This window comes from Giraffa tippelskirchi, chromosome 5, assembly GCF_054371585.1.
Source record: "Giraffa tippelskirchi isolate mGirTip1 chromosome 5, T2T-mGirTip1v1.2.pri, whole genome shotgun sequence".
In the NCBI taxonomy this organism is placed as follows: domain Eukaryota; kingdom Metazoa; phylum Chordata; class Mammalia; order Artiodactyla; family Giraffidae; genus Giraffa; species Giraffa tippelskirchi.
Genome location: NC_137279.1, coordinates 40173934 through 40198781, shown reverse-complemented (window position 1 = coordinate 40198781; position 24848 = coordinate 40173934). Strand labels below are relative to the sequence as shown.

The following is a 24848-nucleotide window of genomic DNA, read 5'->3' as shown; positions in this document are numbered from 1 at the left end:
TAAAATCTAGGTATTATAGAAAGGTGAACATAACATTTTTTTTAAAAACCTGATGGCTCTAAAAACTATTAATGTGTTTGCCATTACAAATAGTTCAAAATACATTTTAAAGTTTTTTCTATAAATATGTATATATGTGTTTTTTTAATAAGTGTGTTTTTATAGCATATTTACGGCATAAGCATAATATGGCTTAAGCATTTCCCTTATCTTTAGACATTACTCAGAATTTAATGGCTTCCAAATATTCCATAATATAAATATATCATAATGCATTTATCTCTATATCTTTATCAACTCACAGGTTTTGGGGTTATGAGTACTGAGTGTTGTGTTTGCACCTTTCTAGAAAATACCAACATATTGCCAAATATCAAGGTTAAATTTTATGCATAGCTTAATTTTAATTAAACTGCCAAACTGTTGTTTGAACCAAGTCACACAACTATCCAGCACCTACCAAGAGTGCTCACTTCTCTGAGGCATAACAACCTGTAATTGAGGTCTCTTGAAGAGTTCTTGGAAAGGTCTCAGACAAAATCTTTACCCTGCAGCGCGAGCTCTAATCGTAGGAACTCCCTCCGTCCAGCAAGAGGCGCCGTAGCCTTCCGCCGGAGTTGGGCCGCCACGGAGTCCTCACGTGATCCGGCCACTCCGCGCCGTGGGGGCGATCTTGCGGAGATTCGCCATACGCACGCCGCCGCATGACGTCGTACGTAAGGGCTGGCTAGCCGCCATCTTGCTTCTTTTTCTCGCTCGCTATCTTCCTCTTGGGCGGCAGCGAAAGTGCTTTGGCGGTTTGTCTATCCTGTAGCTTCGGCTTTCCGGGTCCCGTGGTCCTTCCAGCCGCCCCCTATCCCTATTTTCCCCTCCCCTTTCCCCGTATCAGAACTCGGCGGAACCCCTCGAAGTGCGCAAACACGCTCAGCTTGACACTCACCCTGGCGGGTAAGGAAAGCGAGGGCGTAGGAGCTGCGATCAAAGCGGGCCCCATCGGGGAGGTCTGGCGTGGGGCGGCCCGGGGCATGGGAGCGCACCCCGGCCCTGGTGCCCAGCGTCGGGGGAGCCGCGTGCAGTGGGGCCTTGGGGTCAGGCATACCCTTCCTTCTCGTTTACTACCATCGTCTCTGCTTCTGGGGGAGCCTCGGCCTCCTGCTCGGGGAGCGGGAAACCGGAGTCGGATCCGCCCCATGTGGTCTGCTGCGGGAGTTCCGGACCCGTCGGTCTCCTCCCACCCAGGCCTTAGCTCAGGCCCTGCAGGGGGATTACGCATGTTGCCAGTTACGGGAAGGGAGTTTTCCTTCCCGCGGGACAGACTAGTGCGCGGTGTCTTCGTAGTGTGGACACACGTCCCCCAGACTGAAGGGCTCATGTAGGCCCTTTAATGCCTGCCTCTTCTTCGCGTTCAGTGAGGGTGAAATTTGCAGTGTGTCGTGTGCAGGAGAGACTGGGTTAAAGATCGGCTCGATCAGGGGCTCTTGAGGGAATCAGCACCATTCCTACTTCCGCTAGGGACGTACTGCCCCCACTCCAGAGGCGGGTTCGGATAGCTTTTTCTACCCCTAGGCCTCTCCATCCCCTAAACTACAGGGTGAATCCCACCCTGCAGCTTCCTGTCTTTGAGATAGCGCTAGTATTGGTGTTACGGTAAAGGCCCCACTTTAGGACTTGAAGAAAAAGGCATGGCGGGTGGGAGCCTCCAATAGGAATCCTGTCAAATTCTTGGTTTCCTCGAGGGGAATGTGTCTAATTCCTTTAAAGGGATGTGTATTTCTTTTGACCTGATCTGAGATTCTTTTGAGGTTTCTGACATGCCTGATGTTTGCTGGCTTCTAAGGCTACCCGGATTTCCGCATTGACCGTTCTTCAACCTAGGTCCATAGATTCATACCTCGCCAGGGTACTTGGAATTGTACAGTAGGCGGCTGTGCTGTAGGATTTTCAATTGGAATACCCTCAGAAGAATCAGGATTCTTGATTTGAGGGCTTGATAGCTTACTCCTGCAGATAGAAATGATAGGATGATAACTTAAGCGCCCACCAAGTCCAACTCCAGCATTTGTTAAAAGTAGATTTAACCGCCCCTGTTGGTAATTAAGATGCTGCTTTGACTGGAGCCATTTTTAGGTGTGTGCCATCGGATGCACTGCAGCATCTTTTCTGGCCCACCTCATGCATTGATCTCCTAAAAAGAGCAGGAATGGATGGAATCTGAGTTTCTAGCATATAGTCAACTAATAATTCTCTCCTTTTCTGTAGTGGAATTTTCAGAATATAGACTTCTAATTTTACTTTTATATTTTTGTCGAGTGAGTTCTATATATGGTTGTTTTCCCACCTCCACTAGTTGACCTTTACTGAACACAGAAATAGGCTCTCTACAGACATTCTCTTTGTTAATCTTACAACAAGCCTTTGAGGGAGGTACTATCATCATCCCCATTTTAAGGATGAGGAAATGAAATTTGAGAAATTAAAGTGGTTTGACCAAGGTCACACGGCAGTTTTTGATGGTGCTGGATAGATTCGAACCCAGATTGTCTAAACAGAAAGGGGATGCTGTGAGCTATCAGGCTGTCTCCCTGTTCTTTGTAATTTTGTAAACTATAGTAACTAAATAAGATACGGTATTATTACCCTAGGTTTTGTTTTGCTTGAATCAGTATAGAAACATTGTTGCATGTGAAGGTTAAAGTGTTGCAAGATGTAAAAAATAGATTACAGCTATTCTGGGGATGGGGTAGAAGCTAATTTTTGTACTTTCTGTGGAGAAGGAAATGACAACCCACTCCAGTATCCTTGCCTGGAAAATCTCATGGACAGAAGAGCCTGGTGGGCTGCAGTCCATGGGGTCGCAAAGAGTCAGACAGGACTGAGCGACTAACACTTATGATTTAAAGGCCAATTGAGTAAAACTCTGTGGTATAACATGAGTTTTAAATTCTGATATCTGGCCTGTATTGATAAAATATTTTCTCATCTGTAAACTGGAGATGATGATAATAACTCCTTCAAAGTCTTGCTATAGTATTATCATAGATAATGTATGTAAAGGGCCTATTGCTGTGCTTAATAACATACTAAGAGGTCAACTAGCAGTGGAAGGAGAATGGCAAGATAATGGTAGAAGAAAGTACTCTCAGCAGAGGGTAACCTGTGTATTTTCAGAATAGGGTGTACCTTCTTTGAGAACTTAATAAATAGTCCCCCCCCCCCTTTTTAGATATTTTTAGACCTAAATATCTTTTTTACAGAACACTTGTGTGTTAGGTTTTGTTTCTTAAAGATTTCTTCATGTTCTGGAGTCAGTACACCTGGTATCAGTATATTGTGCATGACAGAATACATAAGTTCTGGCTCATCTCAATTCCTCTCTCTCCTCTACCCTTACCCCTCTGTCTTTACTGGTAATATATGTTTGAAGACTAGATTATGTCCTCCAAGACTATATTAAACCTCCAAGTGGTTTCCTCCCTCTGTCATCCCCCAAATACCACTTCAGTATGTAAGTCACTTGAATAACTTGTGTTTCAGATTCTATTTATGCCATATTTGTGTAAGGCAAGGATTGATCACTGATAAAATGTTAACACAAATTGGTATAGAACCCTATTCTTACCATGAAGGAGATCCAAAAAGTTGTGTCTGCTTGAGTAATGACTAATATACTTTCAGTAAAGCAAAACTTATCATTTTATGAACTGGCTACCCTTGTGAAAACTTATCTCAGTCTGTGTTAATTGTTTAGAAGTCTTGAGAATTGATATGTTAGTTTTGAGTCATAACATTTAAAAATTCTCAATGCCATTGATGCATCAGACAGTATATCTTTTGGGGTAAAAGTGTTCTTTGGGGAGGCTAACTTCAGTAAATTTCTTATTGTGTGTCCACCACCACCACCCTCCCCCCAGGCTAAATATAGTCTGACCTTTTTGCCAGTTACATTTCTAGTCATTTTGCTCTTGATTGACAGAATGCCTATCACATTTTGGGGCCTGTGTGTGAACATATTTGCTGGCAAATCAGAAGAAAGGCTGTTACTGAGTTTCAACAGTTGTCTGGTTGGCAGATAGAAACTTTTATGTGGTTAGTCTGCACTTAGAGTTGAACATAAGATAGCAATGAAATTCTTTCTGTCAGTGTAATATACTGATCCATATGTGGTAGTGCTAGGTGTTCTACATTAAAGAAGAGTAGGACATCATCAGCATTTGTGGAGCACTTCTAGTTTTAAAAAACATTATTGGGTATTATTTACATAACATTATCTAGTAGTATTCTGTTTACTTGTCTGTTCTGATGCTAGTCTGTTTTCCCTTACTAGACAGTTTCTGTGTTCTTATCACTTTGTACAATAGTTGGCATATACCTAGAGATTATTATATGTTAATGAATGAGATTAGGAAACATAAAGATTAGACCCACAACTAAGGTTCAGCTGACAAATAGTGGGGCAGAAGAATACCCCATCATTCCCCCCCCCTATATTTACCTACTGTAATCAAGTGCTTTCAGGTAGTTTGTGTTTCTGTACTGTACATTGTGAGATTTACTTGCATCAGATTATCCTTCCTAATTTTTAGGTTTATTCAACAAACATTACAGATTCTTTTAATTTTGTAAGGCACAGTGCATCAGAGGAAAATGGCTTTTGGTTGCTACTGCCAAGATGTTCACAGTCTTTAATATTAAAAGTTACTGTGTGATCATTGGATTCATACTAGAAAATTAAAAATATACAGGCAGGCAATGAAAATTTGGGCAGAAAATTCATATATGGAAAATTGTCTATAGTATAGGTCACGTGTCCAGTTGATTACAAGTAAAGGCATGAGGGCCAGAAGAGACTAAGAATAACTGTAATTATTAATATTTAGTGAGCACTTACCATGCCAGGCACTGAACTAAGAACACTTTGAGGATTCTCTCATTCCATACAATAAGCCTACAATGTGGATTTTTTTATTAACATTACACAAGTAGAAAACTGGGATTTAAAGAGATTTAGTAATTTGTTCAAAATTACTTAGCTAGTAAGTGAGATTTGAATCATTGACCCAGGGCCTCAGTGCTTGACTTGTATACTACATGAATTTCCAAGTGGTCAGTGTTTTCCAAACTTGAGTCATTCAGTTTTTGCTTTATCTTCAAACCATCTGTCAACATTTTTCTTTAATTCAGCTTACTATCTTTTAATTAAATGAATTTGAAAGAAAATTTACATGATTATTTGGTGTTAGAGTTTTCCCTCAACATGTGTTGGACATGTAATTTTAAATATCCCTCTATGGACCACTTAAAATCATGTAATATACCATCAGTAGTCATTTGTATTCCACCCTTTGGAACATAACTGCTAAATGAATACTGCATAGAATCCGGCAGCAGTTAGAATTAATGAAGGCCAGAAGTGATTAAAGTCTAGAAATAGATTCATCAAACAGGAAGTAGTAGCATTGCAGGAGTAGAGATATAAATTAGAACCTTAACTACATACTTGAGTCAGCCATGACCAGGATAAACTGCAAGGTAGAATGGGTTTATTTAGACAGAGAAATGGAATAAGATGTCTAAGACAATCTATGGCAAGAGAAGAACACTAATGAGTAACTTGTCACTACAGAAATCAAAGTGGAAGAGAAAAGTCTGAAAATTAGGTTTTGTCAGAGCCAAATGTAGCCAAGTTCAGAAAAATGTGTGAAAACTGGCTCTTGGCTTTGGCTTGAGTGATTGTTGGTGGACCCTACGAGAATATAGGTCAGGTAATGAGGTTGAAAGGTTAAGCATGGAGGAATTGGTAGTGAGGCTTCTTAATTTTTAGGTAGGTTGAATATTCGCATGAGCTCTGGACTAGGAGTTTTAAAACCTAGGGTTAGTCCTTTTGTCACTTTGTGCCAAAAGCTGTTAAACTTTTGGGGCAAGTGACTTGGCTTCTTCAAATTGTAGATACACTATATTCATCTGGAAAATAAAGATAATACCTGTTTTCCTTATCTTAGAGGATTGTTACAAAGATCACATTAAATGTGTTTCCTGTGCTTTTTGAATGTAATATTCTTTAATATCACATGAGTCTTCCCTGATGGCTCAGATGGTAAAGAATCCATCTGCAATGTTGGAGACCCAGGTTTGATCCAGGTTGGAAAGATTCCCTGAAGAAGGGAATGGCTAACCACTCCAGTATTCTTGCCTGGAGAATTCCATGGACAGAAGAGCTTGGTGGGCTACAGTCCGTGGGATTGCAGAGACAGACATGACTGGGTGACTAACATGAGTCTTAACCACATTTAAAACAGAAAAACATGAAAAATAGAAATTTGAAGGCTTCCATTGAGGATATTCTCAGTGAGACCAGAAGATCTCATGGATGTATATGTAGTTAGAGAATGGGTGTTTACAGAAGTTAATAATTGATCTTCCTTCCTCATTCTTTCCTGATGTATAATCTGAAAGTGCAGGGCTGCTGTAAATGGTTGTACCATTTGTGTACTGCACAGAGATGCCAGGCTGAGGGAGGTAACAAGGGCTGAAATCCATCCCACAATCTGCTTGCAGAGTCCTGTGCCCTATGTAGGCCTCCTAGGGGAAGTTGTGCCTCCTCTTCTCCCTCCCAAGGCATCACCCCCCTCACCAAGAGGAGTACCTGTTTCTTCCCAGAGGGTGTGTTTTTCTGTTTGCACAAAGGCCCTGTGAAGGCCAGTGCTCTGAAAGGCTCCTTAAGGAGAGATGTTAAGGATGCGTTTAGAACAACGTCAAAAACAATTGGGAGACTGGAGAAATGGTCTCTAGGAACAGAAAGCTTAGAACTTATTACCAAGATGGGTTAAGTAGTTGCACAACAGCAAGTACAGAATTCCAGTTTATCTAGTGTATTTTCAAGATGGGCACTGTAGCTTATTAAATATTTCTAGTAATTTGGGAACAGTATATTAAAATATACATAGACTATCAGCTTTCAGAGAGGAAAGAGCATACATGAGTAAAACTATACTTACTATTTAATCTTTAAAAAAAAAAACTAAATGTTTTGGCAATATGATTATTGTTGCTTGACCTGTACTTTCAAGTAACTTAATGTTTGGTTTAAGTTTTGTAGATCTTAACTGAAGAATATTACATGAAAAATTGCTTCTGAAATGGGACAGATAGAGGAATTTTACTTCAAAAGCAGGGAGAGGATGTTATTGAAATAAAGCTTTTGACAGAGATATGGAAGGATGGTTGTATTGCTGTATAAGTGTTAAAATTTAGGTTAAGAAAAATTGGATTTTTCAATGTACAGTTCTGTAAGTTTTGATATGTGTAGTTACGTGTAGCCGCACAATACAGAATGTAGAAAGGTGAAATATCTCCCAGCTGTAGACTCAGAGTCTTCTGGCGTTTTGGAGACAGTCAAGAAAGAACTGTTGAATATGGATTCAAAAGTAAAGAACAGCTTACACGTGCTGATTGCTTGAAATCCTGACCTCACCACCACCACCACCCCCCCCCCTGAAATTTTTTTCTTTGGTTGTATTTGTCACAAACCTGAAAACATAGTATAAAAATGGAAGTAGAAAGAGCTGGGTAAGTTAACATGTCTCAAGACAGATCATTTTAATGGTGGAGGAATAGAGCCAGTGCTTGATGGGGAGGGATGCTAACCAGTTTTCTACACTCAAAAATTTAAACTTTAAATTCCAGCCCTTAAAGACAGCTTTTTAGTCACATGAGAAGTTTTGAATAATTAATGATGTTGGATGACCATCTTACGGAGACGGCACTGGCGACCCACTCCAGTACTCTTGCCTGGAAAATCCCATGGACAGGAGCCTGGTAGGCTACAGTTCATGGGGTCGCTAAGAGTCGGACACAACTGAGCGACTTCACTTTCACTTTTCACTTTCATGCATTGGAGAAGGAAATGGCAACCCACTCCAGTGTTCTTGCCTGGAGAATCCCAGGGATGGAGGAGCCTGGTGGGCTGCCGTCTATGGGGTCACACAGAGTCAGACACGACTGAAGCGACTTAGCAGCAGTGGCAGCAGCAGACCATCTTAAGAGAGTGCTTCTCTTTTTCTTACATAATACCCAACATACTTAACCTTTCAAAAAAACAGTTAACTGAGAAATTATTTATGCGTTAGTTTTTATTTATTACATATTAAGTTTGAAAATGTTAAATTACCATTTATTAAGCTCATTATTAAGTACTAGACACCATTTAACAGCTCTATACACACTTAAGACTCATAAGAGGCCAGAAGATGTAGCCCGCAGATGGGGAAAGAAAATTTCAGAATTACATTTAATGACAGAAAATGCTTATGCCATAATATGTATATGCCACAATTATGCTATAAAAATATCACCCAGCTGCTAAATGTTAAGAGCTGAGATTTAAACTGAATCAGTTTTTAAGAGAAGTAATTGTGTGATAGGAACAATTTTAAAATATTTCAGTTGTCCAAAAGAGTGCCCTGACAGTCACCTTACAGAGGAAGTGATAGGCACACAGCTTCACTTTGCTAGTTTATAGTACAGAAGATTTGATAGCTACATTTCTTTTCTGATTGTTAAGGCTTTCTTGGCCCCAGAGTCTTAATTTCACGTTTCAGTTAATAAGAACAGCCTGAGTGCTTCTACCATTTTGATTAGAATGCCAACAGATTTATTTATATTACACTTTGTTTTTTAAAATGACAATTTTTAATGCTTTTGCTGTAGTGATATTGTAGTAGAGGCATTCAACATATGGCGATATTCTTAGCCTTTACTATTATAGAAGCAGATGATCTTAAGAAATATTGGCCGTCACTCTTTGCTTTATTTTTTTTAATTTATTTTCTATCGAAATGTGGTTGATATACAATATTATATTAGCTTCAAGTGTACAGCACAGTGACTCAGTTATACATATATATTCTTTTCTAAGTTATTACAAGATGGTGAATATAGTTCCCTGTGCTATACAGTAGATCCTTGTTATTTCTTTTATATATAGTAGTATGTATCTGTTAATCCCAAACTCCTAATTTATCCCCCCCTCCAACTCTTTCCTCATTGGGAATCATATTCGTTTTCTTTGTGAATCTATTTCTGTTTGATAAGTCAGTTCACTTGTTACTTCCTTAGATTCCACATATAAGCAGTATCATATCCTTGTCTTTCTTGTCTGAGTTACTTAGTATGATAATCTCTAGGCCCATCCATGTTGCTGCAAATAGCGTTATGTCATTGTGACTAGAATTACTGATTATGATCCTCCCTCGTTGGCTCAGTGGTAAAGAATCTGTCCACAGTTCAGGAGATGTGAGTTCGATCCCTGGGTCACGAAGATCCCCTAGAGATGAAAATGGTAACCCACTCCAGTTTCTTGCCTGAGAAATCCTATGAATAAGAAGAGCCTGGTGGGCTACAGTTCATGGGGTCACAAAAGAGTTGGATACAATTTAGCGACTAAACAACAAAGTGATTATAACAATTAAAAATGAAAATGACTATAGAACTTGACCAATTCAACCTCTCATTCAAAGCAGAAGTTACTTTTTAAAATATTTTTGATAAAGGCTTATCTTGCTTCTGGTTGAATGTATCTGGTGCCCAGGAAGATGCTGTAGTCAACCTTTAACATTTGTATTTTAAGATCTTCTAAGTTTCCAAATATTTGAACAGCGTAATAGCATTCAGACCTCTTCACTTTCTTTTGGCTTCCATCATCTACACCAGGATTTGGCTTTCTTTTCAGAGCTCTTCTCCACCCCACCACACCCCACCCCCACAGAAACAGTTATGTATCTCTTCACAAGAGTTACTGTTTCTCTAAAAAACAAAGCAAACCATGGGCATGGAACAACAGGAGAGATAGAGAATATCTTGGGTTTATTTCCTAGAAGCACCGTTCTCTCACATACCTCATGGTATTGGATGCACATTTTGCGCCTCAGCAAAAGTACGTGTCACTTCATTTCACAGCTCTTTGGGTTGCTTGGCTAATGGTGAAAGTAGAGAATGAGTTTAAGATATAACTTGTTCCACCTGTGGATAAACTAAACAAAGTTTTTCTTTTGTATCCAGTTTAGTTTGTTTTTATTGCTTATCTTAATGAAGACAAGAATTGAGCATAATACTCTCAACAGTGGGATAAGCACAAGATTCAGTAGAACTGTCACAATTCCAGAGTTGTGCATTAGATTTCTGTTAAAGTAGCAGTTTTTATAAAACAGTAGTATCACACTGCTAGCTGTCACTAATTGTCCTTTTTATATAAACAGACTAGATGTGTATTCTGTATTTATGAAAGTCAGTTCTTGAACTGTGACTATATAGTTATTTATTAGATCCAATTTAGTTTTACTCAACGTTCGAAGATCTTTTTAAACCTTAAGAATGTCATTTAATGCATTGTTACTCTTTCAGATGTATGTGTCATATGTGGTGTCTACTTTCCAGGTCTTTATTGAGGTTTTTGACAAATAAGAAAAGAAAGGACAGGGTCCAATATATTCATATTTCTAGTCCCATTAATTCATATTGACTATTCAAATATAAAATAATTTTCAGCCTCAAATATTCTGTGATTCTCATTTGTCTTGTATTTAAGGAGTTCATAAAGATTAGTACTTTGATTAGTGTGTTTAAAGTCAAGCAACTGGGGGAGGGATTAATCAAAAGTAAGCTTTTTAGAAAGATAATATTTTACAACATTGTAAATCAACTATATTCCAATAAAAGTTAATTTTAAAAAGAAAGGTAGAATTTTGTGAATGCTACAATGGCACCCCACTCCATTACTCTTGCCTGGAAAATCCCATGGACAGAGGAGCCTGGTAGGCTGCAGTCCATGGGGTCGCTGGGAGTCGGACACGACTGAGCGACTTCACCTTCACTTTTCTCTTTCATGCACTGGAGAAGGAAATGGCAACCCACTCCAGTATTCTTGCCTGGAGAATCCCAGGGACGAGGGAGCCTGGTGGGCTGCTGTCTATGGGGTCGCATAGAGTTGGACACGACTGAAGTGACTTAGCAGCAGTTGACCTGGAACTCAAGAGTGTGGTGAATGTCTTGACTTCTTTACTTTAAATAGAAGATCTAGTTAAAATTTGAGTGATGGATGCTGTTTTCTGAAGTTATGTATCAATCTTCTCTATCTTTGTTAGCTCCAGCTACCATAAGAAAAATACCATAAGCAAGGTGGCTTAAACAACAGAATGTGTTTACCACAGTTCTGGAGGCTGGAAGTCCAAGACCAGGATGCCAGCATACCTGGGTTCTGGTGAAGTCTCCCTGGCTTGCACAAGGCTGAATGCCTTCTAGCTGAGTCCTCACATGACTGAGAGAGCGCTCTAATGTTTCTTCCTTTTATAAGAGTTCACTTCAGTCACTCAATCATGTCTGACTCTTTTTGATGCCATGGACTGCAGCATGCCAGGCTTCCCTGTCTGTCACCCACTCCTGGAGCTTGCTGAAACTCATGTCCATCTAGTCGATGATGCCATCCAACCATCTCATCCTCTCTCATCCCCTTCTCCTCCTGCATTCAATTTTTCCTAGCATCAGGGTCTTTTCCAGTGAATCAGTTCTTTGTATCAGGTGGCCGAAGTATTGGAGCTTCAGCTTCAATCCTACCAATAAATATTCAAGACTGATTTCCTTTAGGATTGACTGGTTTGATCTTGCAGTCCAAGGACTCCAACACTGCAGCTCAAAAACATGAATTCTTCAGTGTCCAGCCTTGTTTGTGGTGCAACTCTCACACGCATACATGACTACTGGAAAAACCATAGCTTTGACTAGACAGACCTTTGTCGGTAAAGTAACGTCTCTTTACGTATGCTGTGTAGGTTTGTCATAGCTTTTCTTCCAAGGAGCAAGCGTCTTTTAATTTCATGGCTGCAGTGATTTTTGAAGCCTAAGAAAATAAAGTCTGTCACTCTTTCCATTGTTTCCCCATCTATTGGCCATGAAGTGATGGGACTCGATGTCAGGATCTTCGATTTTTGAATGTTGAGTTTTAAGCCAGCTTTTTCACTCTCCTCTTTCACTTTCATCAAGAGGCTCTTTAGTTCCTCTTTGCTTTCTGTCATAAGGGTGGTGTCATCCACATACCTGAGGTTATTGATATTTCTCTGGGCAATCTTGATTCCAGCTTGTGCTTCATCCAGCCCGGCATTTCACATGATGTACTCTGCATATAAGTTAAATAAGCAGGGTAACAATATACAGCCTTGATGTACTTCTTTCCCAATTGGAAACCAATCCGTTGTTCCATGTCCGGTTCTAACTGTTAACTTCTTGACCTGCATACAGATTTCTCAGGAGGCAGGTAAGTTGGTCTGGGATTCCCTTCTCTTTAAGAATTTTCCAGTTTGTTGAGATCCACATAGTCAAAGGCTTTAGGGTAGTCAATGAAGTAGAAGTAGACGTTTTTCTGGAGTTCTCTTGCTTTTTGTATGATCCAACAGATGTTGAGAATTTGATCTCTGGTTCCTCTACCTTTTCTAAATCCAGCTTGAGCATCTGGAAGTGCTTGGTTCCCGTACTATTGAAGCCTGGCTTGGAGAATTTTGAGCATTACTTTCCCAGCGTGTGAGATGAGTGCAATTGTGGGGTAGTTTGAACATTTGGCATTGCCTTTCTTTGGGATTGAAATGAAAACTGACCTTTTCCAGTCCTGTGGCCACTGCTGAGTTTTCCAAATTTGCTGGCATATTGAGTGCAGCACTTTCACAGCATCATCTTTTAGGATTTCAAATAGCTCAACTGGAATTCCATCACCTTCACTAGTTTTGTTCATAGTGATGCTTCCTAAGGTCCACTTGGCTTCTTATTCCAGGATGTCTGGCTCTAGGTGAGTGATCACACCATCATGGTTATCTGGGTCATGAAGATCTTTTTTGTATAGTTCTTCTGTGTATTCTTGCCACCTCTTCTTAGTATCTTCTGCTTCTGTTAGGTCTGTACCATTTCTGTCCTTTATTGTGCCCATCTTTGCATGAAATGTTCCCTTGGTATCTCTAATTTTCTTGAAGAGATCTTTAGTCTTTCTCATTCTACGTTTGTCCCATTCTAACTCCCATGTATATGTATGTTCCCGTTCTATAGTACTTTTAAGAGTCCTAATCCCATATGAGGCCCACTCTCATCACCTCATTATCCCTAGTTAATTCCCAAAGGTACCAGCTCCAAATACCTTATGCTTTGACATCAAGTCATCACTTCCTACATTATGAGTTTTATTAAAGTTGTTCTTTATCGGTAAGTTTTGGTGACTTAGGCTTTGAGCTCTTATATCCAACCTGATATTTTTACATTCTTTATCTCTATAGCTCAGATTTAAGTAACAGTTTGGCTTCAAGAGACATTACCAAGTTAGAATGTATAGAACTTGGATCCCTCTTTATGTTAGAAATGGGAGACATAAATATCAAAGATTACTCAGGATTTTAAACTAGAGGTTTAGGGGAAATGGTTATGGTAAAATCAGGGAGAAGAACATGTTTTGGAAAGCAGATAAACTTTTTTTGAAAACTTCTTTTAGGGGAGGGGAAATAATCTTAATCTCCAAAAATGTTGTAAAAATAGTTCCAAGAAGGACTTTCCTGGGTAAGACTCCCGTGTTCCCAATTCAGGAGGTCTGGGTTTGATTCCTGATCGGAGAACTAGATCCTCCATGCCTCAGCTAGGAGTTTACATGCAACATAAATATCCTCAGTGCCACAGTGAAGATCTCAAAGATCCCACATGCTGTAGCTAGGACCTGGCGAAATAAAATAAATAAAAATAAATATTTTTGAAAACAGTACAAAGAATTTCCACACCTGTTCATCCATATTCCCTATTAATGGTTTATTACTGTAGTTGTTTTACCATTTTCTGTTTTGTACATGTGTATGCACTCATTGCATATTATGTGTACTTAACTTTTAATGTCTTGATCTAAACCCTGTCATTATCTATAAACTTAAATTCAAATTACAAGCTCATATGCCTCCACTTTTCTCACACAGTACACTTTCTCCTGGTTTTTTTGTTGTTGTTGTTGTTTTTAAATGAACAAAGCAATCAGTAATAAACTTGATTCAGCAAGCATTAAATAATCACTATTGTTAGAGTTTTTAATTCAGTCTTTTTGAAATTTCCAGTCCCTTCTACTCTCCTTATTTTTTCAAACTTCTCTTCATTCTCGTGAAGTTTAGACTTTCTTGAAATGTTATTCTGATCATTCTAGCAGTATCTTTACCTCCCTTTTCTTTACACCTATCTGACACAACTCTAATTTCTTATTCAGTCCAGCTGCTTACAAAGCCTCCCATTACTCCCCACTCCTAGATGTGCTGCTGGACGTTGTTGCTCAGTCGTGCCCAACTCTTTGTGACCCCATGGACTGCAGCATGCCAGGCTTCCCTATTCTTCACCATCTCCCAGAGCTTGCTCAAACTCATGTCTATTGAGTTGGTGATGCCATCCAATCATCTCATTCTCTGTCGTCCCCTTCTCCTCCTGCCTTCAGTCTTTCCCAGCATCAGGGTCTTTTACAGTGAGTCAGCTCTTTGCATCAGCTGGTCAAAGTATTGGAGCTTCAGCTTTAGCATCAGTCCTTCCAGTGAATATACAGGGTTGATTTCCTTTAGGATGGACTGGTTTGATCTCCTTGTAGTCCAAGAGTCTCTCAGGACTCTTCACCACCATTCGAAGGCATCAGTCCTTCAGCGCTCAGTCTTTTTTATTGTCCAGCCCTCACATCCATACGTGACTACTGAAAAAACCATACTTTGACTATATGGTCCTTGGTTGGCGAAGTAATATCTCTGCTTTTAAATACGCTGTCTAGGTTTGTCATTGCTTTTCTTCCAAGGAGCAAGCGTCTTTAATTTCATGGCTGCAGTCAGTCCACAGTGATTTTGGAGCCCAAGAAAATACAGTCTCTCACTGTTTCCATTGTTTCTCCATCTGTTTGTCGTGAAGTGATGCCATGATCTTAGTTTTTTGAATTTGAGTTTTAAGCCAGATTTTTTTCATTGTTAACAGTTTTCAAAGCACAGTCTTGGGAATACTTGTGTCCCTGGTTTCCAGCTTTTTCTGCGTTTTCAATGCCTCATTTTAATAGTTGACTCTCTTTCCTCCCAGTTCTTTGAACATCTTTTCCAGTCTTCTCAAACCTGTACTAGTTGATGGAGATCAGCATGTCACAGCATGTCTCTTTCATATGTTCCTAGTATTGCCTGATAATATAGTAGGCACTGAGTAAATGTTTTTGTGCTTGAGTGGGGGAATTAAACATTTTTAGTTTGTAATTCTGTCAGTAAATTTAAGTGAAGATATTTTGTTTTATACACAATTAAAAATGAATGTGTTAAGATTGTAGCTTGATGGAAGGATTTGGTTGGGAATTATCTTTACTGAAGCAGTGATGGCCAAAGAGGAAAGCACATAGAGAAGAGAGAGCTGACAAAACCAGCTCTCCTGTATAGGGCTAGGAGAAAAAATGACACAGATGTCAGTTACAGGAACCAAGGAAAATGGTTTACACATAAGGTCTTTATATTTGTATGTGATACTTGACTATTATTAGTATATATTCTTCTTTTATTTGTTCAATAAAACGTTTGTTAAATATCCAGCGCACTTATCTGGAAATGGTTGCAGTTTCTTTTTAATGTTAAACAATTTAAATGAATGGGACGTTGTGCTCTGTTTCCTGTAGAAACTAAACAATCACCATTAAGAACGATGAGGGAAGAGAGGTAAACAGATCTTGGATACCTATAAGCTCACGGAGGCCAGAAAGATTATAATTCTGTCATTTAATTGAATTTTGCAGGTTGATGATTTACAAAAGTATGAGGTTCGCCTCCCCCCAATATACTAGATTTTAAATATCACTTAATATTTTTGGTATGGAATACTTATAAATCCTTTTGTAATTATAAATCAGTCACCTTAGAATCTTACAGTTTTGGGCACTGAAGAAATTTTAATCTCTTGATGTGTGGATATCCCTTACAGATTTTTTTCCCACAAATATTCAGCCTGCAATATCTATCCTTTCATGAAAACCATCTTTGTGTTACCATTGTTCCATTCTTTCATTTCAAAAAGTTGATTTTTATATTATGGTAAACTGCTTTTCAAATTTCCCTTAAGACCTTTTGGAAACAGACTGCTTGCTTTGAAATCACTGACCTCCTTTTTTTTCCACTCTCCTCCATTTCTTCCTTTCATTTTAACTTTTTTGGTTTTTGTTCAAAAAAGGTAACATTCACTGTTCAAAATTTAGAAAATGTAGGTGCATGTTTTGCTATATCTAATTTCAGTGGGAAAAACAACTAGTTTCTTACCAGCTTTGCTCAGAGTCGTAGAACTTTGAATTTAGATGTTTACTTTCTCTTTCCTTAAACAGAGAAAGGGGATATATTATTCAAACAGCTTTGTTTTTGCAGACTGACCCACATAGTAGACAGGCTAGTAATATAATAAATATATATATAAATTTTAAAAATCAGTTTTAAGTCCAGAAAATGCAAGTATTAGTGGTTTATGGTGTATGAACCATATAAAATATGTATATATTAAATATAAATATGTATGTATGTTTGTATTTTGGCCTCACTGTGCAGCTTACGGGAATCTCAGTTCCCTGACCAGGGATTGAACCTGGGCCACCATGGAACTAAAAACTATTCTTTATAGTATACAAATGATAAAAAGCTTTCAAAATTAAAAGGGATACAAGTAGAGGATATAGTTCTTTCGTCTTTCATAACTGTCCATGTGTTTTTTTGAAATCAGAAGATAGCAAGTTTGAAGAGAGTATTCCTCTTGAGCAGACAGCTTCAATTTTTTTTTCTTTAATTAATAATTTATGTAAATTGTACCCTTTTGTTACTCAAGATGTGGGTCTGCTGAAAGCAGCCATGCATTTACTCAGAAATTGAGTTTTTTTTGGATTATTTTCTCCTCGATTGGAGAAGGAAATGGCAGCCCACTCCAATATTCTTGCCTGGAGAATCCCCATAGACAGAGGAGCCTGTTGGGCTACAGTCCATAGGGTCGCAAAGAGTTGGACACGACTGAGTGACTTCACTTTCTTTCTTTCTTTTTTCTCCTCCATTGGCTCTTCATGGCATTTAGAACAAACTCATGGGCAATACTTAGCCTAAAATATTCTGCAAAATTTGACCTCTGTCTTCTATGACTTCCTCTCCTGCCTTGTTTTCAAGATCAGAATTGCTTTGTTTTTCTGGTGTTTCCCAATCATGGCTATCCTTTAGAGACACTTGGGGAGCTTTTTAAAGAATGCCATTGTCAGACCTAGCCCCAGAAATTCTGATTTAACTGGTCTAGCACTGAGGCCTGGACATATATTATCTTTCAAAATCTTCCTGGATAAGTCTTTGCAACCTACGTTGAGAACCACAGATGGATTTTCTTAACTCATATCCCCTTGTGCATAGAGGTCTTTCAAACCTTCATCATCCTGTCTAAAGTCTCTCTTCTCTCTTTGCTGTCCCTTTACCTAGTTTTTTCATTTCCATGTTTTCATTTACTTGTTTATTGTTACAAGTTCCATGAACACAGGGGCATCATGGTGAGTTGGTAATGGACAGGGAAGCCTGGCATGCTGTAGTCCATGCAGTCGCAAATAGTTGGACACAACTGAGCAACTGAACATTTAAAACAACATTTGGCAGTTTATTGGTTCTCAGCACATTTGTTATATAAATGTTGTTGAATGAATATTGTCACTGCAGCAATAGGGAGGTACTTCAGAAGACTTGTTGTTTCTGTGTAACCTGTAGAGGGTTGCTTTGCTAAGTTATATTTCAAAGACTATGCTGATTACCCCAGCAGGCTTTAAGAGAACATAGGTTTCATTATTTCAGGTTTTAGTATCCAAGGGCAAGAGCACACAAGAGAGAAGATGTGTTGTCCCTTGGATACAGTGTTGTCGATGTGGGTTAGGTTCCCATGCCAGTGCTCAAAAGGAGGAGGCATTTTTCATTACCACACTTGGAAGCACCTTTTACCATATAGGGAGGAATAATGACAATGATGTTGTACTCAATGAACACAGAGTATTTTCATACATGTTTTTGGATATTACTTTTTTCTGATTTTTGTTGTGTAAACTGCAAGGCAGATCAGGAGAAGTCAAACAAACTCACCAGCTTCTTTTGCTTTCTTCCCCTGTGCATGCATGGTAAGTCACTTCAGTCGTGTCCAACTCTCCACCAGGCTCCTCTGTCCATGGTTTCTCCAGGCAGGAATACTGGAGTGGGTCACCATGTCCTCCTCCATGGGATCTTCCCAACCCAGGGATGGAACTCACATCTCTTAGGCAGGTTCTTTACCATCAGCGTCACCTGGGAAGCCTCTTTCTTTCCCCATCTTCTCTAAATCTAGACTTTCCATCTTCCTTAATGTCTAGTTTTTCACACTCCTCATTTTCATTCTTCTTAGTGTTAACATAAAATTTGACTCATTGACTCTTTGTCCTTGACTCCTCTTTCCTGCCCTCCTGTGTCTAGTCTCCATTTTTCAACCATGGCCTATCTTGTCCCTAGGCTGTGACAGTTTGGTATCTTCATATTCCACATATGGGCCCCTGCAATCCATTCTCCACGTTGTTGCCAGAATGATACATACATATATATATATTTGGCCATGCCAAGAGGCATGTGGGGATCTCAGTTCCCCCACCAGGGATTGAACCTGGGCCACAGCAGTGACAGTGCTGAATCCTAACCCCAGGACCACCGGGGAACTCCCAGAATATCTTTAAAACAAAAAGACAGCCTCTACTCAGGGTTCATCTGCTTCAAAGATAAAATTTTAAATCCTAATGGTCATCCAGCCAACCTTCCCTTTCTTAATAGCTTCCACTTCACCACTTTTTAGTTTTTGAACATGATTAGCATATCAGTGTGGGAGGGCCTTTGTATTTGTTTTTTCTTAAGCCTTGAAGCTGCCTGCTTCTCTGTTAGATTCAAGTCAGAAGCGCGCTCTCTCTCGCGCTCTCTCTCTCTCTCTCTCTCTCTCTCTCTCTCTCTCTCTCTCAGAGAGAGGCTGACAATGATCCACTGATCCAAAGTACTTTAGTTCTACTTTCTCATGTTGTCCTGTTTGGTTTTATTCATGGTATTTGTCACCACATGAAATGATTTTATTTACCTGTTATTTGAGTTATCAAACTGAAAAGATTTGTGAGAGCAGATTCTTAGCTCTTATTATCTCCAGTCCACAGAATAATATACATATTAGATGTTCAGTAAATGTTTCAAAATATGGATCACTTCATGACTGACCTAGGTTATAAATAAATTTTATCACATACCATATCATAGTGAATATCCTTATGTGTATGTGTATTTTGCACGTTAGTATTTTTTTAGGATAGATTCTTAGACTTCGGTTTAAAACCCAGCAGCACAGCTTAAAACATTCTTAGTTCCCAAGCCTTACAAAACAGGCCACAGACTGGACTTAGCCATAGGCCTTAGTTTGCCAAGGCCTGTGTTTAGTTCACTGTAAATAGCATGTGAATTGTCTCTGTTTAATGTCAGAATTCTCTTGTGAAATCACCTGGCCCAGACACTGTTTGAGGATGGGCAGTTTTTGAACAATGTTGTTTTTTTTTTCCCCTTATTGTTTTTGCCTGTTTATTTTGAGCCAAATCTGGTAATTTCTGTTTTCCTAGAAAATACTTATTTCAGAGCATTTTCTTCATGTGTGTATTTTATTGTATTTATCTCATTCTTCTTAATGTTTAACTTAAAATTAGAGTGATTCAGCTAATTTCTATATTACTTTTTCCAAAAGAGCCAGCTCTTGAATTTATCAGTTGTTGTTACTCTGTTTTTTTGTTTTAATTTGATTTTTCTTTTCTGCTCTTTTTAAGGTAACTTAAAATGATTTGTCTGGTAATGAAAGTACTTAAGAACATTCCTTTCAGTTATATGATGTATGCAACATAGTTTGACAAAAGAGGTGTGTTTATTTTTCATTTCCAGTTGATTTTCTTGTATGTTTCTAGTTTTGTCCTTTGGTTAACTTTATAGCCACAAGAATCTTAAACTGCTTTCTTATCAATCCAGGAACAAAAGCAGTTTGTTGATTTCTTGCTTATTGTGTTCTGACATTTTCCTTTGCTCCAGTATTAGCCCTCTTTTTACATTGTTCTTCATTTTTCCTTATCAGGCCTACTGATTTCTCCAATTTCGTATCTTGCCAGCCTATTTCCCTCCCTGCTGTCGCCGTCTTCTTCCCTTGTACAAATTAAAAACACTATTTTATATCTCCTGTACTTTTAATATTCTACTTTACTTCTGACATTTCTGGTTGCCTTGTGGGGTTGGGGGAGAGTCCCCACAGCAAGCAATTAGATTCTCGAGCCGTTATCTGGGTATCTTAAAATCTGACTCATTTCTGACCTAAGTACCTGGAGATGGCATCACATGCCAGAGATTAGTACAGGCTCAGTCCCACAAGACTGTCCCTCATCCCCCCAACACTTCAGATGCCAGTCGAAAGTCCAGATTGTTACCCATGCTTCTGACTGGCAGGCTGGCTGTAAATCAGGTTTGATTAATTTGCTAGAGCAGTTCACAGAATCCAGGAAAACAATTTACTTATTAGGTCACCAGTTTATTACAACATATTAAAGACTCTTTCTGACCCCCTGGACTGTAGCCCACCAGGCTCCTCTGTCCATGGAATGCTCCAGGCAGGAATCCTGGAGTGGGTTGACATGCCCTCCTCCAGGGGATCTCCCCATCCCAGGAATCAAACCCAGGTCTCCTACTTTGCAGGTGGATTCTTTACTGTCCAAGCCACCAGGGAAGCCCTCTCTTCCTTAATTTACCCTGGTAGATTTGGAGAAGGCAATAGCACCCCACTCCAGTACTCTTGCCTGGAAAATCCCATGGATGGAGGAGCCTGGTAGGCTGCAGTCCATGGGGTCGCTATGAGTCGGACATGACTGAGCAACTTCACCTTCACTTTTCACTTTCATGCATTGGAGAAGCAACTGGCAACCCACTCCAGTGTTCTTGCCTGGAGAGTCCCAGGGACGGGGGAGCCCGGTGGGCCGCTGTCTATGGGGTAGCACAGAGTCGGACACGACTGAAGCGACTTAGCAGCAGCAGATTTGTATGGTAATATTCTTGTTTGCTTTCAATCTAGAGGGCCTTGATCTTTTTAAAAATATTTTTTGTTGACAAGTAATAAACTGTACATACTCAAAGTGTACTATTTGATATTTTGCATGTACACATCATGAAACTTACCACAGTCAAGATAATGAACATATCAATGAAAATTTCCTTCTGTTCCTACCCATTCCCTGTACCAGATACGTTTGCATTTTGTAGTGTCGACTACAACCTAAAAGTTGAGAATTACATTTTATTTGGTGGACAAAACTGACGACTTAAGTCTGGAAGTTAGCTTCTCAGGTGGCTCTTAGAAATCAGTCCAAAGAGGTAAGGGAGGAGCCAGAATATGTAGAAATTTTACAAAGAAACCCAGGGAGTTGGAACATCGAAAAATTACTGTTACTTTAAAAAAAACCAGACATCTCAAGTTAGTGAACTTAGTGTTTTTCTGTGTATGATTCAAGAGTCTGGGCCCATTGAAATCATTCCTTTTATATGCACCCTTAACTATCTTGGGCCTATGTCCTCCTTTTCTTCATCCTGAATCCCCTCAGGGTGCACAGTTGTTGCCAGCTGTAACTGCTGGCTTGATGGCAGTAACATCCTTTGTTTACTGATAATGGAAGGCAATATTTTTCATCCAGAGTTAAATTCTGTATATAGTGTATATGTTGGAAATCTAGCTTCTTTCAGCATAATCACTTTGAGATTTATCCATGTAGTTACATTTACCAGTAGTTCATTCTTTTTTACTGCTTGGGTATTCATTTCTTTTATGTATATACAACAATATGGTTTTCCAGTCACCTGTTGGTGAACAGTTGGGTTGTTTCCACTGCTTGCCTGTTACAAATTAAACTATGAACCAGAGTACAAGTCTAAGTCTTCATATGGACATATGTTTTCATTTCTCTTATATAAACATTATTAGCAGAATTGTGATTGTGTGATTGTTGGATGTTTTTTCTTCTTTAAGGACCTCCAAACTGTTTTCCCAAGTGGTTATAACATTTTACACCCCCATGAGCGACTTTGAGAGTTCCAGTTCTTCCACATCCTTATCAACACTTAGTTTAATCTGTAGTTTTAGCCAGTACAGTAGAAGTATAGAGGTATCTTACTGTGGTTTAAATTTGAATTTCCCAAATATTAATGATACTGAAATGCTGAGCATCTTTACATGTGTTTATTTGCCACTTGTGTATCTCTGGTGTCAAATCCTGTGCCCTTTAAAAAACAATTGGATTGTACTATTATTAGGTCTGAGAGTACTGTACATGTTCTAGATAAAAGTCTTTCATCAAATACATGATTTGCAGATGTTTTTTTTCCCAGATAGTAGCTTGCATTTTCATTCTCAACAGTGAGAACTTTCAAAAGGCAAAAGTCCAATTTAGAAATTTAACCTTTTATGGATTGTGTTCCGCACCCCCCATGTGGCTTGTCCCCAGACCATGGATGGAACCCATGCCCTCAGCAGTGAAAGTTTAGAGTCCTAAGTACTGGACTGCCAGGGAATTCCCTATAGATTGTGCTTTTAGAGTACTAAGCAGTCTTTATGTAATGTAATCCAGGGTCACAAAGATTTTCTACGTTTTCTCTAAAAGTTTTATAGTTTCAGTTTTTACATTTTGTCTGTGTCTGTGGTTCTTTTTTTTTTTTAATAGTTGTTATTGACATATGATATTGTGTAAGTTTAAGGTGTATGGTGTATGTCTTTTTCTTTCTGACTTCACTTAGTATGACAGTCTCCAGGTCCACCCACCCATGTTGCTGCAAGTGGCATTATTTCATTGCTTTGTATGCCTGAGTAGTGCTTCATTGTGTATATACACCACATCTTTATCCATTCATCTGCTGATGGACATTTAGGTTGTTCCGTGTCTTGGCTGTTGTAAGTAGTGCTGGTATGAAGGGGGGGGTGCATGTGTCTTTTCACGTTAGAGTTTTCTTGGCATATGCCTAGGAATGGGATTGCTAAAAGTGCCCACACTTAACTGGCAAACCATTATGGTGCAGTTGGCTTTTCTCATGTATCCAGCATTGTTTATGGCTACAAATTCTTTGTCTTTAGAAATGCATATTCTCTTATAGAAATGGATACATTGTGATAGTTTCATCTTTGAATTATCTTTTGATAATTACCATTTGCATTAGCTTCAATCATGTGTATTTACGATTTACTTTTTGGGAGAGTTGGTACTATAAAGCTTTCTTGGGTTTTATATTAGAGAGACTCATATGCATATGAAAGAATAAATTTCTGTTCTGTTGGCCTAAGAATCTGACTCTGTCCATCTTTCTTACCTCAGAATACACCCAGTATGTATTTGGTTTACCTGTTTGGTGAAAGAGCATTCACTGAAGGGAGTACCATATAGGCGGTAGTTTATTAATAGTGGAAGGAGAAACTCTGTACAGAAGTTTGAACCTTAAAAAGAACTACTTGAACAGAATTTTTTTTACGTATTTTCAGGAATTTTTCTTTTTCTTTGTATTTGGAAATTCCTTACAATTTATGAAACATTTTTTTATTTCATTTTACTTTTAAGTAGGAAAATTAAGTTCATTTTGTGATTTTTTTTTTCCCCCAAGCTCTAAATGTTTTGTGATGACTGAATTGAATTAGATATTCTATCACCCTATGGTTAAATTGTGTTATGTTACTTTGTTTTCCTTGTGTAAACATATGGCAGGCTGAACTGCCCTAACTTGTTAGTTTTGTTTATTTATAAAATTGAGCATTTCAGTACATTTGCTTAGTGGTATTATTTTTCTAGTGAATTGTCTGTTAACATAGCATTAATAATTGGGTTTCTTCAAGTTTTTTCTTCAGTTTGTGTGTTCTTGTATAACATTTGTATTTTGTCAAATGTTGAGATATTTTTCCTGTTGACTCAGCTTTTGGGAGGGTGAACTGTACTAGGTCTTCTCTGTAGTACATGGTCAGTGAGTGGACTTAGTTGTCCTTTGGCATGTGGGATCTTAGTTCTGCGACCAGAGATTGAACACTTGTCCCTTTCATTGGAAGGCGGATTCTTAACCACTGGACCACTAGGGAAGCCCCCCAACTTAATTTTATTTTTTAATTTATTTATTTTTAATGGGAGGATAATTGGTTTACAATATTGTGATTTCTGCCATATATCAACATGAATCAGCGTATGAATCAACATATGAATAGGTATTGGGCTTCCCTGGTGGCTCAGAGGTTAAAGCAGCTGCCTGCAATGCGGGAGACCTGGGTTCGATCCCTGGGTCGGGAAGATCTCCTGGAGAAGGAAATGGCAACCCACTCCAGCATTCCTACCTGGAGAATCCCTTGGACGGAGGAGCCTGGTGGGCTACAGTCCACGGGGTTGCAGAGTCGACCCAACTGAGCAAATTCACTTACTTAATATGAATAGGTATATGTTCCCTCCCTGTTACACCTCCCTCCCACCTCCCACCCCACCCTATCCAACTCCTCTAGGTTGTCACAGAGCACTCATTTTGAGCTCCCTGCATCATACAGCGAATTTGTGGTAATTATATATGTTTAAGTACTACTTTCTCAATTCATCCCATCCTCTCCTCCCCCCTCTGCAGTTCCTCACATGCATTGTAAACATTTGGTTGGTCTGCATCTGAAACTCTTAATGTGAAGTAGATGCCTGTGTTCCAGGTAAAGTTGAAACACTGTTAAAAACAAAGGAGAAATGTAAACAGGCAGTG

The 24848-nt window shown here is 39.0% G+C and overlaps 1 protein-coding gene and 1 long non-coding RNA gene across 13 annotated transcripts in view; one reads left to right on the top strand and one right to left on the bottom strand.

The window, feature by feature from the left end:
• The window catches only part of LOC145505996 (uncharacterized), a 191826-nt gene extending 191057 nt beyond the window's left edge, over nucleotides 1-769 (bottom strand). Inside the window, exon 1 of the long non-coding RNA XR_014053439.1 lies at nucleotides 461-769. This is a non-coding gene — a long non-coding RNA (uncharacterized LOC145505996). The remainder of the gene's footprint in view (nucleotides 1-460) is intronic.
• PRRC2C (proline rich coiled-coil 2C) overlaps nucleotides 768-24848 on the top strand; it is a 95353-nt gene continuing 71272 nt past the window's right edge. For all 12 annotated transcript variants that reach the window (XM_081489508.1, XM_081489507.1, XM_081489506.1 and 9 more), the window contains exon 1: nucleotides 768-948. The gene's annotated coding sequence lies outside the window, so the exon portion shown is untranslated. The remainder of the gene's footprint in view (nucleotides 949-24848) is intronic.